Source organism: Pleurodeles waltl, chromosome 1_2 (genome assembly GCF_031143425.1).
Source record: "Pleurodeles waltl isolate 20211129_DDA chromosome 1_2, aPleWal1.hap1.20221129, whole genome shotgun sequence".
Taxonomy (NCBI): Eukaryota; Metazoa; Chordata; class Amphibia; order Caudata; family Salamandridae; genus Pleurodeles; species Pleurodeles waltl.
The window spans coordinates 78,336,702-78,353,039 of record NC_090437.1 but is presented as its reverse complement, the minus strand read 5'-3'; positions in this window follow the sequence as shown (position 1 = coordinate 78,353,039).

Genomic DNA, 16,338 nt, shown 5'->3' with positions numbered 1-16,338 from the left:
GGAACTGATATTGATGTGAAACCTTTACTAAAGCAGTGCTCACATGCATACTAATTACAAAATAATAAAGAAATTCTACCACAAAATGTATCATATTAAGACTCATAATTTTTGTTTTCTGGCTGTATAATTTAGTCAACCTGGCTGCATAATCTAGGCCTCCCCTGCTACCTAGTTCCAGTGGTACTATCAGTACCCCAGTGAGATTGTCACATAGTTCCCTTTTCAAAATCCCTTGACTTTGCAGTCAGAGAAAGAAAATTATACAACATCTCTGTATTAGAAGAATAAGGAACATTTTGGCAGAAGAAATAGCCTGATATTTAACTCACAGCAAATGTAACTAGATAAAAAAGGTATTTTAATTGCTCATTACTGAATTCCAGTATGTTTTTATTCCTATTAGGCTGTTTGCATTCAAATGTAAATGCAGTTTGATTAAAAAAACGAATTTTAAACTGTGTTTTCAATAAATACTTTGCCAGATGCCTCGGCCATTTGGGGGTTGGCCAAAGATGAATATGGGCTGGCCAGCCCTCAAATAGCAACCTCAGGCTCCGTTGCTTTGGCCAGAAGCTGATGTGTCTGGTTTCTGCACCAATAGGAATGCTGCTTGCCTTGACTCACAGCCTTGAGGCAGGGATTTGAGTGGAATAAAAACACTTGTGGGGTCACTAAAAGGGGCGTGGTAATCCTGTTGAAGGGGCATGGTGAACACAATTAGGGGAGTTGCTTAAATCATGAGAACTAGAATTGTGTGCTTAAGAAATTAATGACTTCACATTCTACAAAGTATAATAAAAAAGCAAAAAGTTACATGAGACCTGTGCACAGGGCAGCCTGTCGGAGTCACGAGATCCTCAGGGTCTGCGCACGTTCCCAACACGTCCACCACTGAACAGCTCCAAGACTATGATAGATAAATCACAGAGGCTGAGAGAGAGTTCAAGAGGGGAAGAGGGGATTAGGAAGGGAAACAGCTGGGAAGGAGACCTGTAGTAAGAAAAAGGTTAGAACACAATATGAAAATTATAGGGTCATTACAACATTGGCGGTAAAAGCCGCTTACCGCCATGCAGAACACCGCCAATACACTGCAGCGGCCGCGGAATTCCGCCACTGCTATTATGACCCACATCTCGGAATCCGCTGAAATTCAGACACCCACACAAGTCCGCCACACCAAAGGTCAGCGTTAAACTGGCGAAAACAAATCCTCCACCTCCACGCCAACAGAAACACGCCCATGCTATTACGACCCACGAATCCACGCGGCGGTCTTTCAACCGCGGTATTCCATTGCCGGTACACACCGCCGCGCTCAAAATACACACACATCTCCAAAACACCACCACATTGGACAATTCCAAATACACACACCTGATACACATACAAACAACACTCCCACACACCCAACACAATATAAAACACACACCCACATCACCCACAAACCCCTACGACCAAAAATTAGTCACGAAGGCCAGAGAGACAGCACAGATTAGACAATCCCACCACACAGAGGCACACAACACCACCACCCACACAACATCCACGCACAAAACACCACACACCACTACACATCACCACACTCATCACCACATACACCACCCCACATATCACCCACACCACCCCATGTCAACCCAAAGACACCCCAGCTTTTCCGAGGAGCAGCTCCGGGTCATGGTGGAGGAAATCCTATGGGTAGAGCCACAGCTATTTGGCTCACAGGTGCAGCACACATCCATAGCCAGGAAGATGGAGCTATGGCGCAGAATAGTCGACAGGGTCAACGCTGTGGGACAGCACCCAAGAAATCGGGAGGACATCAGGAAGAGGTGGAATGACCTACGGGGGAAGGTGCGTTCAACGGTCTCCAGGCACAACATCGCAGTTCAGCGGACTGGCGGAGGACCCCCACCTCCTCCCCCACAACTAACAACATGGGAGGAGCAAGTCTTGACCATCATGCATCCTGATGGCCTCGGAGGAGTCGGTGGAGGAATGGACACTGGTAAGTCAAATCTTAAATATCATATCCCCCACCCTACCTGCATGCTATCACACACCCCCACCATCACCCCCTCCCCTATAACTCAAAATCCTCACTAATGTACTAATAACACAAACCACCCATCCCAACACCAAGCCCTGCATGACACAACTAAGCATGGACACCCATCATAAAAGCATGCCCACTGCACATACCCATAACAACCCCCTAACCATCATCACACAAGCCCCCACACAGGAATGCTTGCACTGGGGTACACGCACACCCACCCATTGCACACCATCACACACACACATGCAATAATCATGCTCTTATGCCCCTGCAGGATCACAAAGGTCCGTCACCACACCGGAGGGTCCAGATATCTCCACTCCACCCACAGAAGAGGCCCACAGTGACGATAGCAGCTCTGCCATAATGGAGCCTGATGACCAGCCCGGACCATCGTGGGCCTCGGGACAGTCGGTTCCCCTTGCACAGGCACAGCCCAACACTGACCTTCACCCTCTGGTAACACCAGTACAGCACCCACCCAGCGGGCCCAAACCTCCGTACCCAGGACAGGTCAATCAGCTGTGAGTCCACCACTACAGGGAACCCAGAATAACCCACCACCCCAACAACAACAGGGACCTGGGGGCAGTGGTAATGGGCACACAGTCCAGGGGACGGAGGCACAGGAACACAGGGGAACTGGGAGGGCTGCTGTACGATAAGGGGTGGAAGGGCCAAGGGAACCCACTCTCCATGAGGCCCTCTCCTCCATCATGGGAGCATACCACCACTCCCAGGAGACGATGGCGACGGTCCTGGTCAAGTTTCAGGAGACCCAGCGCCTGCAGGAGGAACAGTATTTGGGGTTCAGGGGGGAGCTCAGGACCATCAGCTCCGCCTTGGGCACCATCGTAGGGGTGCTGAAGGACATACAGCAGACCATGAGGGACACAGTGGCACTCCAAGGGGCCCCTGACACTAGCATGGACGATGAACTGCCCACCACCTCCGCCGGCGCTAGTGGACAGGACGCCCCGCCACAGGACCACCACACCAGCACCCCACCCCCTACAGACGGACAACCACCACGCAAGCGGTCCCTGAGATCCAGGAACAGGACAGAGCAAGATGGCAAGACCCCCGCCAGGAAATGAGACCACCCTGATTGTCCCCCCACTGTCCCACTTTGTTACCCTGTCCATACTTAAACTGCCCCAGCTCCACTTCATATGCCCATATGTGCAGTGCACCTGTGAGACTAATAGACTGGACATTCCTCCACCATCACCCATCCTCATTTTACAACTCCCCTCCATTTCTGAGCACTTAAATAAACACCCTTGAACCACAAAACTATCTGGAGTCAGTCTGTGATTTGGTAAAATGTATTATCAATAACAGTGTCAAAATGCGTTTCTAGTTGTAAAGGCAACATACCTATGTCACACATCACAAGTCCTTGAAGGATGCATGCAGATGACACACGTTGGTAACCACACCTGTGAAACCATAATGGAAAGGAACAACTCAGTTACCAAATAATCCCATTAAATTACACACAGGATAGAGGAAGACGTGTGACAGTGAATGTAATGGTAAAAATGAAAATGTTCTCACCTGGGTGTCACTGGAAATATTGCTGGATGACTGACTTCCTGTTGTCGTTGTCTTCTTCCTCAGCTTCCTCCTCATCACTGTCCACAGGCTCCACAGGCTCCACAGCTGCCACAACACCGTCATCTGGACCATCCTCCTGCAGAAAAGGCATCTGACGTCGCAAAGCAAGATTGTGAAGCATCGAGCAGGCGATGATGATCTGGCACACCTTCTTCGGTGAATAGAATAGGGAACCACCTGTCATATGGAGGCACCTGAACCTGGCCTTCAGGAGGCCGAAGGTGCGTTCGATCACCCTCCTAGTCCGCCCATGGGCCTCATTGTAGCGTTCCTCTGCCCTGGTCCTGGGATTCCTCACTGGGGTCAATACCCAGGACAGGTTGGGGTAACCAGAGTTTCCTACTAGCCACACCCGGTGCCTCTGGAGTTGACCCATCATATCAGGGATGCTGCTATTCCGCAGGATGTAGGCGTCATGCACTGAGCCAGGGAACATAGCATTAACCTGGGAGATGTACAGGTCTGCCAAACATACCATCTGTACATTCATCGAATGATAACTCTTCCTGTTCCTGTACACCTGTTCACTCCTGTGGGGGGGGGACCAGAGCTACATGGGTCCCATCAATAGCACCTATGATGTTAGGGATATGTCCAAGGGCATAGAAGTCACCTTTCACTGTAGGCAAATCTTCCACCTCATGAAAAATGATGTATCTCCTTACGTGTTTCAGCAGGGCAGACAACACTCTGGACAGCACGTTGGAAAACATAGGCTGGGACATCCCTTATGCCATGGCCACTGTTGTCTGAAAAGAGCCACTTGCAAGGAAATGGAGCACTGACAGCACCTGCACGTCTTGGGGGGATTCAAGTGGGATGGCGAATTGGTGACATCAGGTCTGGCTCCAACTGGGTACATAGTTCCTGGATTGTGGCACGGTCAAACCTGTGGGTGACGATTAAATGTCGCTCCTCCATTGTCAACAGGTCCACCATCGGTCGGTACACCGGAGGATTCCACCATCTTCTCAAATGTCCCAGCTGACGGCGCCTAGGAAGGACAACAGCGACCACAGAGTACATTTTTTTCAAGGTATGTACCCACAGTTACACAGAAGATGACACCAAACACAAAACCCTTCCTGTATGTGTGTTGAGTGTAGGCCTAGCTATGTGTGACGCAGAGGTAAATGAAGCCATGTGGGCCCCTGAAATGGCAGCTGCCTGACCTCTAAACTGGGACAATGGGATTGTGGGGTAACTGCGTTGCCGTTGCACACCGTCGCGGTAGGCGGTCGTAGACCGCGGCGCAATGCTGCATTGGTTAACATTGGACCCTATGGGTCCCAGGAGCCAATGAACAAGTGCACCAGCGGTGATGATACGCACCGCCGCAGACGTCACCGCCGTGGACGTCACCACCATTTTCTATCTGTTCAATCACTAGATACCTGATCTTCGACAGGAGAGGACCTACACTGCAAGTGCTGCTGTGACCTCGGTCTGGAAACGACGATGGCTGCTGCGTCTGGGGAAAGGGCCCCTGCCTTCACTGCTCAGGAGTTGGAGAAACTGGTAGATGGGGTCCTCCTCCAGTACACGCTACTCTACGGTCCTCCAGACCAACCGGTTAGTACACTGGTAGCACGTTGTATGGGCTAGGCCTGGGTGGAGAGGGCTGGTTGTAAGAGGGAAGGGGGCAGAGTTCATGGAACATGAATGCATGTAAATGAATGTGCCACATGGCTAGGGTAGGGAGGGGGGCCACTCACATCGACGGTGCAGTTGGTAATGACTTCGCTTCTTCCCTTGTGCATGTCATGTAGGTCATCGCCCACCAGAAGAAGGACATTTGGCGTGCCATCGCCAAGGACGTCCGGACCCTGGGGGTACACCAGAGGCGGGGCACCCACTGCCGGAAAAGATGGGAGGACATTCACCGCTGGAGCAAGAAGACGGCGGAGGCTCAGCTGGGGATGGCCTCCCAACGTGGGAGGGGTGCCCGTCGCCCCATGACCCCCCTGATGTTCCGGATCCTGGCGGTGGCCTACCCTGAGTTGGATGGACGCTTGAGGGCATCACAGCAGACACAAGGGGGTGAGTACTCTCTCATTCTGCAGACTTTGCGCGCAGTGGAGGGGTCTGGGTGGGGGAGGAGGCCTGTGGGTGTACCTAGGCCAGGCAGAAATACGTAGACTAGGCCTCTCCGTAATGCAGGCCATGTGGCACTCTACCCCACCGCAGTAGAGTGCCAAGTACAGGTATAGATGCCCCTGTGGCATCCATGTGTGCAGATGTCCACCATAGCCATGTAGGCCAGATCCCAGAAATTGCATCTGCAGAGGCCAGGAGCACGGCATAGTGCAGGGGGCTGCTGTGTCTGTATTGTCCACCAACGGTAGCGGTATGCCATGCACTCAACCTGTCTTTCTTCTGTCTCCCCCCCCACTTTTTGTGCTTTCCCTGTTCTTTTGTGCATCAGCATCATCAGGCGGAGGTACAGTGGCACCGGAGCACGAGGGAGCTGCATCCCACATGGCCATGGAGAGCCACACCACGGACTCAGAATACACCAGTGGGAGGGAGGGCAAGAGGAGCTTCACGTCGGCCACCGGATCACCAACCAGCGACACGGACTCGTCCGCCGATGGGAGCTCCCTTGTGGTGGCGGCACCATCTGTGCCCCCCACTTCTACATGTACAGCCACCACCTCCCCTACCAGCACCGCCCTCCCAGCAGCCCCTCAGTGTTCGCCCCGTGCCCGCTCACCCAGGAGGGTGGGCATCACCTTCGCCCCAGGCACCTCAGCCCCTGTCACCCCTGCTGCCCTCAGTGAGGAGGCCATTGACCTCCTCAGGTCACTCACTGTTGGGCAGTCTACCATTGTGAATGCCATCCAGGGTGTAGAAAGGGAGTTGCAACACAGTAATGCATTCCTGGAGGGCATTCATTCTGGTCAGGCTGTCCTTCAGTGAACCCTGCAATCTCTGGCCTCAGCACTGATGGCAGCCATTGTCCCTGTGTCTAGCCTCCCCCTCCAACCTCCTCCACCCAGACCCAATCCCCTGTACCCCAGCCCATCCCAAGCACACCTACAGACCAGCATGCAAACACGTCAACACACAAGGGAAGCTCTGGCAAACATAGGCACCACACAACCCACAGGCACACTCACAAGCATCACACACATGCAGACACAGCAACATCCACTGCCTCCACTGTGTCCCCCTCCTCCTCGTCTCCCTCCCAGTCTCGTCTGCACTCTCACCTGCATGCACTACATCTACAGGCACCAGGAGTCGCACCAGAACACCCAGCACCACACCCCGCTTACCTGCACTCACCACCTCCACTCCCATTTACAAGTCCCCTGTGTCCTCTCCCAGTGTGTCTGTGACGCCCCCACCCAATGTACACAAACGCGGGCACCCACACACCCAACATCTATCCACCTCACGACAGCCTCCAGTACCTGCACCTGCACCCAAAACACCTAAAGTGACACCTCCTACAACCACCTCCTCTTCCTCCACTCCCAAACCCCCTCCAACTACCCATCCCAGTGTTCGTCAGAAACTGTCCCTCTGCAAAGTTGACCTTTTTGCCCCCCCCCCCTTCCAATTCATCAGTCCCGTCGTAGCGCCTCAACCAAAAAGCCTCCAGTACCGGTGGTGCCTGTTCAAGGTGTGTGGAGTGCACCGGCACCAGGGCAGGCAGTGTGACCCGGAGCCAAGGCACTGGCAGCCCACCTCCCGTAAAGGCTCTGAAATTGGAAATTGGCCGACAGGACATTGTGAAGACTCCTGGAGGCAAAACAACTCACAGGGCTCCCAGGGGGATTGCAGAGTCAGCTGTGACTCCTCCAAAGGTGGGGAAGGGCCAGAGGAAGTCTGCACAGCCTGGTGTGAGCATTACGGCGGAGAAGGGCAGCATCCTTCCCGGCGGTCGGGACGCCACCGCAAGCACCGTTGTGACTGGTCCGGAGACCACCGCCAGAGTCATTGCCCAGGAGGGCCCACATATCGTCACTGGTCCGGAGACCACCGCCAGAGTCAGTGCCCAGTAGGGCCCAAGTATCGTCACTGGTCCAAAGACCACCGCCACCACCAGAGTCTGTGCCCAGGAGGGCCCAAGTATCGTCACTGGTCAGGAGACCACCGCCAGAGTCTGCGCCCAGGAGGGCCCAAGTATCGTCACTGGTCAGGAGACCACCGCCAGAGTCAGTGCCCAGGAGGGCCCAAGTATCGTCACTGGTCCGGAGGCCACCGCCAGAGTTAGTGCCCAAGTATCGTCACTGGTCAGGAGACCACCGCCACCGCCAGAGTCTGTGCCCAGGAGGGCCCAAGTATCGTCACTGGTCAGGAGACCACCGCCAGAGTCAGTGCCCAGGAGGGCCCAAGTATCGTCACTGGTCCGGAGGCCACCGCCAGAGTTAGTGCCCAAGTATCGTCACTGGTCAGGAGACCACCGCCAGAGTCTGTGCCCAAGAGGGCCCAAGTATCGTCACTGGTCAGGAGACCACCACAAGAGTCAGTGCCCAGGAGGGCCCAAGTATCATCACTGGTCCGGAGACCACCACCACCGCCTGAGTCAGTGCCCAGGAGGGCCCAAGTCTCGTCACTGGTCAGGAGACCACCGCCAGAGTCAGTGCCCAGGAGGGCCCAAGTATCGTCACTGGTCCGGAGACCACCGCCACCGCCAGAGTCAGTGCCCAGGAGGGCCCAAGTATCGTCACTGGTCAGGAGACCACCGCCAGAGTCTGTGCCTAGGAGGGCCCAAGTATCGTCACTGGTCAGGAGACCACCGCCAGAGTCAGTGCCCAGGAGGGCCCAAGTATCGTCACTGCTCAGGAGACCACCGCCACCGCCAGAGTCTGTGCCCAGGAGGGCCCAAGTATCGTCACTGGTAAGGAGACCACCGCCGGAGTCAGTGTCCAGGAGGGCCCCAGCTGCCACAGCCCCGCTGCGCAATGAGGGAACGTCATGCCACACACCAATGCCCAGTCCAGAGAACGTCATGCCACACACCAATGCCCAGTCCAGAGAACGTCAGCCCACACACCAATGCCCAGTCCAGATAACATGATGTCACACACCAATGCCCAGTCCAGAGACCGCCATGGCAAAGCACCGCTGAACAGTCCAGAACCGCCATGGCAAAGCACCGCTGAACAGTCCAGGACCGCCATGGCAAAGCACCGCTGAACAGTCCAGAACCGCCATGGCAAAGCACCGCTGAACAGTCCAGGACCACCATGGCAAAGCACGGCTGAACAGTCCAGAACCGCAATGGCAAAGCAGCGCTGAACAGTCCAGAACCGCCATGGCAAAGCACCGCTGAACAGTCCAGAAACGCAATGGCAAAGCACAGCTGAACAGTCCAGAACCGCCATGGCAAAGCACCGCTGAACAGGGCATGCACCAGGGAAGAATGAAAAGGCCACCACATCAAGCATCGTTATTCCATGTGCAGCTGGGACAGTGACGGGACAGGAACTGTCACAGGGAGACTAATCCAGTCTGGGCACCAGTCCCCCTCCAGAACCAGTGGAGGATGTTATCTACTTGCGAAACTGTGGCTTTGCAATCCCCAGGATGGTCCAGTGGGCAACCCACCCACTTGTGAGACTTGAGAGACTGTGGCTTTGCACTCCCCAGGATGGTACAGTGGGCAACCCACCCACTGTAGAGACTTGAGAGACTGTGGCTTTGCACTCCCCAGGATGGTACAGTGGGCAAACCACCCACTGTAGAGAATTGAGAGACTGTGGCTTTGCACTCCCCAGGATGGTACAGTGGGCAAACCACCCACTGTAGAGACTTGAGAGACTGTGGCTTTGCACTCCCCAGGATGGTCCAGTGGGCAACCCACCCACTGTAGAGACTTGAGAGACTGTGGCTTTGCACTCCCCAGGATACATCAATGGGCATGGAGCCCCGTCGTGGATCTGGCTTTGCACTCATCCGGCTGAGGTGCCCCCCCTTCCGTTCCCCCTGAGGTGTTCTCTCCGTTTGTGGACAGGTATCTTTTGTGGGCCTCGCCCATGCATTTTTGGACTAGTGGTGCACGGACATTGATATGTGCATATCTGCACTACTTCTCGTAATGTATATACTTTTGAATGATTTTATAATATATCTGTATATTTTTGAGACATGTATTTGATACATTACAATGTTTGAACTGATTTTGTTTTGTCTTTGCATTCTTCCGGGGGGGTTGTGGGTTGTTACTGTGATTTTTGTGAATGCATTGGTGTGTGTGTTGTAATATGCGAGGGTGGGTGTGGGGGTGTTTCGTGTGTGTCCCCATAACATTTGCCTTCCCTATGTCGTAGGTGCAGTACTCACCGTTGTCTTCGCCGGCGCCGGCGTTGCTCTTCGTAGTTGCGTAGGAGAGAAGGGCCGGTAGGATTTGTAATTCCGGCTCCATGGAGTCCTCCTTCCTCGTGGGATGTGTTCAGGTGAGCGTTTTTCCATTGCAGTAACTGTTTCCGCCGTGTTTTTATCCACGGTGAAACCGCCCAGGAAAAGGTGGCGGATTGGCGGGTTGTGATACTATGGGCGGTACATTGTCTTCCGCCTGTCTGTTGGCGGTGACCGCCGCGCTGCTTGTCTGTACCGCCGTGGCGGGCGGTGTGTTAAAGTGGCTGTCTTTGTTGGCGGTTTCCGCCAGGATCATGATTCCCTTTTTTCTCTGCCGGCCTGTTTGCTGTATTACCGCGCCTTTAACACCGTCCGCCAGGGTTGTAATGACCCCCTATATCTCCTGAAATCAATATTAGACTATGATTCTAAGCATAGTCATTCTGAAAACATGAACAATCTAAGAATTAAGTTTAAAATGACTAAGTTTCAAGATGGCAGAATACCTGTAAGGTAATCAAGATGGATTAAATGAAAACTGTCTTATTCAAGTACTTTCCTTTACATGAGAATCAGAAAAACATTGACTAAATTTTAAACCAGTCATATAAATCCTTTTTTGAGAATGCATACTAGGACCATACAATATTGCATCTAGAAACTCTGATCTTCTGTGTACTCTTAAAATGTTTCAACACAAATTGTGCATATTGTAGATTTATATATATATATATAAATATATATATATATATATATATAGTAAACACCATAAAAGGATTGTGCACCATGAATAACACAATATGGATTCAGGAAAAACAAATCACATAACTTGTCAACTCGAATATTACATGATAAATATCTTAGAATAGTGGCATACAATAAACAACATGAAGTAAAGTCGAGGAGAGAATCGTGCGTCTTGCCGATTCGGGTGTCACCATGTAAAAAGCCAAGAAATGGTAGTACGCAATGAATATCAAAGTCAAATCATCATTAAACGAATCGCGAGTCTTGCCGATTCGTAAACCACAATGTAAATGCCAAGAAATAACAGCTCACAATGAATAACAAGATCAAAGTACAATGAAACGAATCACGCGTCTTTTGCCGATTCTTAAGCCACCATGTAAATGTCAAGAAATGGTAGCGCGCAATGAACAACAAAGTTAAAACACCATAAAACGAATTGCGCGTCTTGCCGATTCTTAAGCCACCATATAAATGTCAAGAAATGGTAGCGTGCAATGAATAACAAGATTAAATTATCATGAAACGAATCGCGCATCTTGCCGATTCGCAAGTCACCCTGCAAATGTCACAAACACTCAAGCGCATATTTCACACACGCAAAGTACTCTGTCAAATCATAAAAGAATTAGGCCCAAGAACATGAGAGTTCTCAATAACGGCGTCGGGAGGCCAGCCCAACCACCGTCTTACCGCCCAGAACAAGGATCTCCAAATGAAGAATGAAAGTCAGATGTCTGGACGATCAAATAGGCCACCGGGACAGGAGCTCAGGAAGTAGCTGCTGCTCTGCACCGGGACCTCTGAATAGTGAGCACTTGGAGCTGGGCTGGCTCCTTTTTATAGAGTCTTGGCCCAGCCCACAACCACACCCAGGCATGTTGCAGGGAAAGTCTCTAGAAGGAACGGAAAAGGAAACCGTGGAAAGGAACCACACCCTAACACACTCTGAAAGCCTGCAGCAATACATTGCAAATGAACAGCATTTGTAAGCACATTAAAAATAAGTCTTCAGGATTGAACTCTGCAATGCAAAAGGTTAAATAACAACAAATCAGCACAATGCATAAATTACGTTGTTTTGAGAGTGCTGGGTTTTTGCATTCTAGTCGCCAATAGAGCGCACACTGCCCTGGTGTTGACACAGCCAGTCAAGAGATACAGATTATCATGCTTAAAACAATAGTGGTGAGAGAGCATAACTTGGCTGTGCCATTATGCGTTCCTGAAAGTGCAATGAAATGCACTCGACAACATAGATAATGTATGTTTAAATGTGTTCACGTAAAAACGGTGGACTGAAAGTCTTGAACTGAAATGCATTTATAAGTAGAAAAATGTAATGATCATATACAAATCACAGGGATGCAGTATTATCCCATGTATGAATATTATGATTTCCTAGTTAATCAACATTTTTATTGTTATTCCTCATTTATGTTTTTCAAGTGAAATGTGCGTATGACCATGTATCTGAATGTCCATTGATGTTAAATTGGCTGGAAATAAGGCCTGGAGCGTTTTGCTGTGCTTAATCTTCAATGTGAAAGCATGCTCTTGCTGTGTATTTCTTTATTTGCAGGTACATCAACAAAAGCCTTCTTTTAATGAAAAGCTTATTGTTACATTATAGAGAAGGGGGGTATAGAAGTAGGGTTGCCAAAGATAGGAGTGTTACGAGAAGTTGTATAGGAGAACTCCCCTGTCAGATTCCTGAAAACGAGAAAGATCCAAGGTATACCTGATGGCTGTACCAAGAGATGAAAGCCTAATTAAAAAGAATACCATTCATGACTGTGCACGGACTATGAAAAGTTACTGACAGTGACGTTGCTTGTCTGAGGTTTGAGGAGATAAGAGTGTTTTAGCTAGTAAGAGACTCAGAGCCCTTTTGCCCTTTGACTAGATCAGACCTTCAGGACCCAAAGGAGGTACGGACCTCTATTTTCTTTTGCTTGGCTGATGTGGCTTTATGCTACAGACATCTCTCTTGCAGGAACTCCTGCCTGGGTTTCTGTAGTGATGGCACCTTGTTTCATTTCTAATATTTTAGGCTACAACATTTTAGGGCAGAGGTCTTTAAACTGGGGGGTGGTCCACTCTAGGGGGGGCCCCAACTGATCCTAGGGGGGCACCAGACTCTGGCCAAAAGAAGCCTTATACAGATAACAGACCTTTGTTTTAAGTAGAAGCATGTTATTGCATTTTTAAAAAGGTAACAGTACTTAACTGCAATGTTCAAATAGGCCTAGACATATTTAAACATTGCAATCCTTATTAAATAATTGTGAAAAACTCTGAGGGGGGGCCAAGAATTTTTATTTTCCAACTGGGGGCGTGGCACTAAAAAGTTTGGAGACCACTGTTTTAGGGGTTTCTATAGCTTCTCAGAGTAGTTAGATATTTATAGGTCCGATGGTTAGGCAGGAGATTCAAAGCTTGAACTCAGAGCATCAAATGCTATTCCTTATTTTCTCTATTGTGGCTACCGAGGTTTTAGTGCATCTTATGTTAGTGTGTTTCAATTTCATTCAATATTTTAATTCACCTTTAGTAATCTTGTAATTGATTAGCATGTTTTGTGACTCACTTACATACATTTAGCACAGTGAGCATGGGACCCACGTCTGGGCCTACCCTTCCTACTTGGGGCACAAATGCAAAAAGAACAGATTCAAGATAGCCTGGCTGGAGAGGGGTGGTACCCCGAAACCGGTCCCAGGATGCTTGTTTCTGGTCCAGGGAGGACCTGGCCTGGCGGTTCGGGCTGGACTGTTCCCATGGGGAGCAGGGTTAAGACTGATTTGCATATGGCTGGGTCCAAACTGAAATGGCATGGTGAGCAAAAACAACTGATGGACTAAACCCAGATCTGTGACTGGGGGTGAATGTTTGATTTGGTCTACATTCCGTCCATCAACTGTTCTTTTTGCATTTTTCACCCCATGAAGGAAGGGTGTGCCCAGATGTGGGTCCTGTGCTCACTATGCCACCAGATTTAAGCTAGCCTGGCTGAAGATGGGTGATACCATGAAACTGGTCCCAGGATGCTTGTTTCTGTTCCAGGCAGGACATTTGCCTCGTAGTTCAGGCTGGACCGTTCTTATGGAGAATAGGGTTAAGACTGATTTGCACACGGCTGGGTCCAAACTGGAATGGCACAGTGAGCAAAAAAACTGATGGATTAAACCCAGATCTGTGACTGGGGGTGAAGGTTTGATTTGGTCTACATTCCCTCCATCAACTGTTCTTTTTGCATTTGTCACCCCAAGTGGGAAGGGTATGCCCAGACGTGGGTCCCGTGCTCACTATGACCCCAGATTCAAGCTAGCCTGGCTGAAGAGGGGAGATACCCTGAAACAGGCCCCAGGATGCTTGTTTCTGGTCCTGGCAGGACCTGGCCTGGCAGTTCGGGCTGGACTGTTCCCATGGGGAGCAGGGTTAAGACTGATTTGCATATGTCTGGGTCCAAACTGGAATGGCATGGTGAGCAAAAAAACGGATGGATTAAACCAAGATTGGGACTGGGGGTGAATGTTGCTTTGGTCTAAAGTTCCGTTCATCAACTGTTCTTTATGCATTTTTCATCCCAAGGTGGGAAGGGTATGCTCAGACGTGGGTCCCATGCTCACTATGCCACCAGATTCAAGCTAGCTTGGCTGAAGAGGGGTGATACCCCGAAAACGGTCCCAGGATGCTTGTTTCTGGTCCAGGGAGGACCTGGCCTGGCAGTTCGGGCTGGACTGTTCCCATGGGGAGCAGGGTTAAGACTGATTTGCATATGGCTGGGTGAAAACTGGAATGGCATGGTGAGCAAGAAAACTGATGGATTAAACCCAGCTCTGTGGCTGGGGGTGAATGTTTGATTTGGTCTACATTCTGTCCATCAACTGATCTTTTTGCATTTGTCACCCTAAGTGGGAAGGAAGTGCCCAGACGTGGGTCCTGTGCTCACTATTCCACCAGATTCAAGCTAGCCTGGCTGAAGAGGGGTGAAACCGGTTCCAGGATGCTTGTTTCTGGTCCAAGAAGGACCTGGCCTGGTAGTTCAGGCTGGACTGTTCCCATGGGGAGCAGGGTTAAGACTGATTTGCATATGTCTGGGTCCAAACTGGAATGGCATGGTGAGCAAAAAAACAGATGGATTAACACCAGATCTGTGATTGTGGGTGAATGTTTTATTTGGTCTACATTCCATCCATCAACTGTTCTTTTTGCACTAGTACAAAGAAGGACATGGGTACCCAGGCTGCTGGTTGTCCTGTAAAATCAAGAAATAAACAAGGTTCAGTGGGCCCCTCAGGTCTATTGGCCCTAGTGCCACTGCACTTGCTGCACTAATAGAAGCTACACTCCTTTAATCAACAAGTGAGAGAAGCAAGACAGACATGGAGGCAGAAAATGGCACAAACTACAGAGGTTAAATGGATGTAGCATGGCAACCTTTAAAAGGGACACTACTACATGTTAAAGAAATACAATGTTTTAATGATCATGTTCTAACATGATGTTTGTTGCACCTTTTACATTTACGTTCTGATCCTGATCAAAGCAGATACTAAGTACACATTGTCCCTGGACTTGCATGCAGAAAGCAAGAGGAATCCAAGGGGGAGATTAGTAAGATATGTAATGCCTTAAATTCTTAAATTTACTTAACACCATGTGCAATTGCTATAAATAATGTGCGTGCATCAGTGTGCTGTGTCTTGAATGCAAGCCTCCTTCTCATTGTTGAATGTATGGTGGTGGTGCCTGACACACTCCAATCTTACAAGCCCACCTTTGAGCAATACAAGTGTCAGTCAATGAATAAATAAACATGACATGTTGATAATAAATGCCCTCAGACGAGTCTTTCATTGTAGGAAGCTGGCCTAGTGTGTGGTGGGTACTTAAGGTACTCACACCTTATACCACGTCCAGGTATCACCTATTAGTGTAGTGTAGGCAGTGTCTAGAAGCCAGGCTCGCTAGAGGTAGCTGTGGATGAGCAGACAAGGCTTATCTAGGAGACAATGAAAGCTCATGCAATACCAGTATAGTCACTCAGCACTTACACACATGAAAGAATACACTCTGTGTTGCAAAACTAAAGGTACTTTATTATGGTTACAGAACACCAAAAATACTACAGAGGCAATACTCCCTTAGAAGGTAAGTAATACAAAGATATATACACTAGTCAGAAACAGGCATAGGAATAGCTAGAAAACAGTGCAAACAGTGTAAACCACATTAGAGAATAGTGGCCCTAGGGGGAGCACAAACCATATACTAAAAAAATGGAATGTGAGAGTGTCACTCCCACCTAGGTAAGTGGAAGGTATAGAGGGTTGCTGGGGGTACCGGGAAAGCACAAAGGTAAGTACCACAACACACCCCAGCAACCAGGAAAGCAGGAGTAAATTACTAGAGTTTCCCAAGAACACCCACTTAGAAGGAAAGAAGAGACTTGCAAAACCCAGAGAAACCTGCAAGAAACCATTGGTGGATTCCTGAAGAGGAAGATGTGTGGAAAGAGGGGACCAAGTCCAGAAGACACTGCAGAGTCCAGCTGGGCAGGAGCTCCTACCCACCAAGCTGAGGACAGCAGGAGT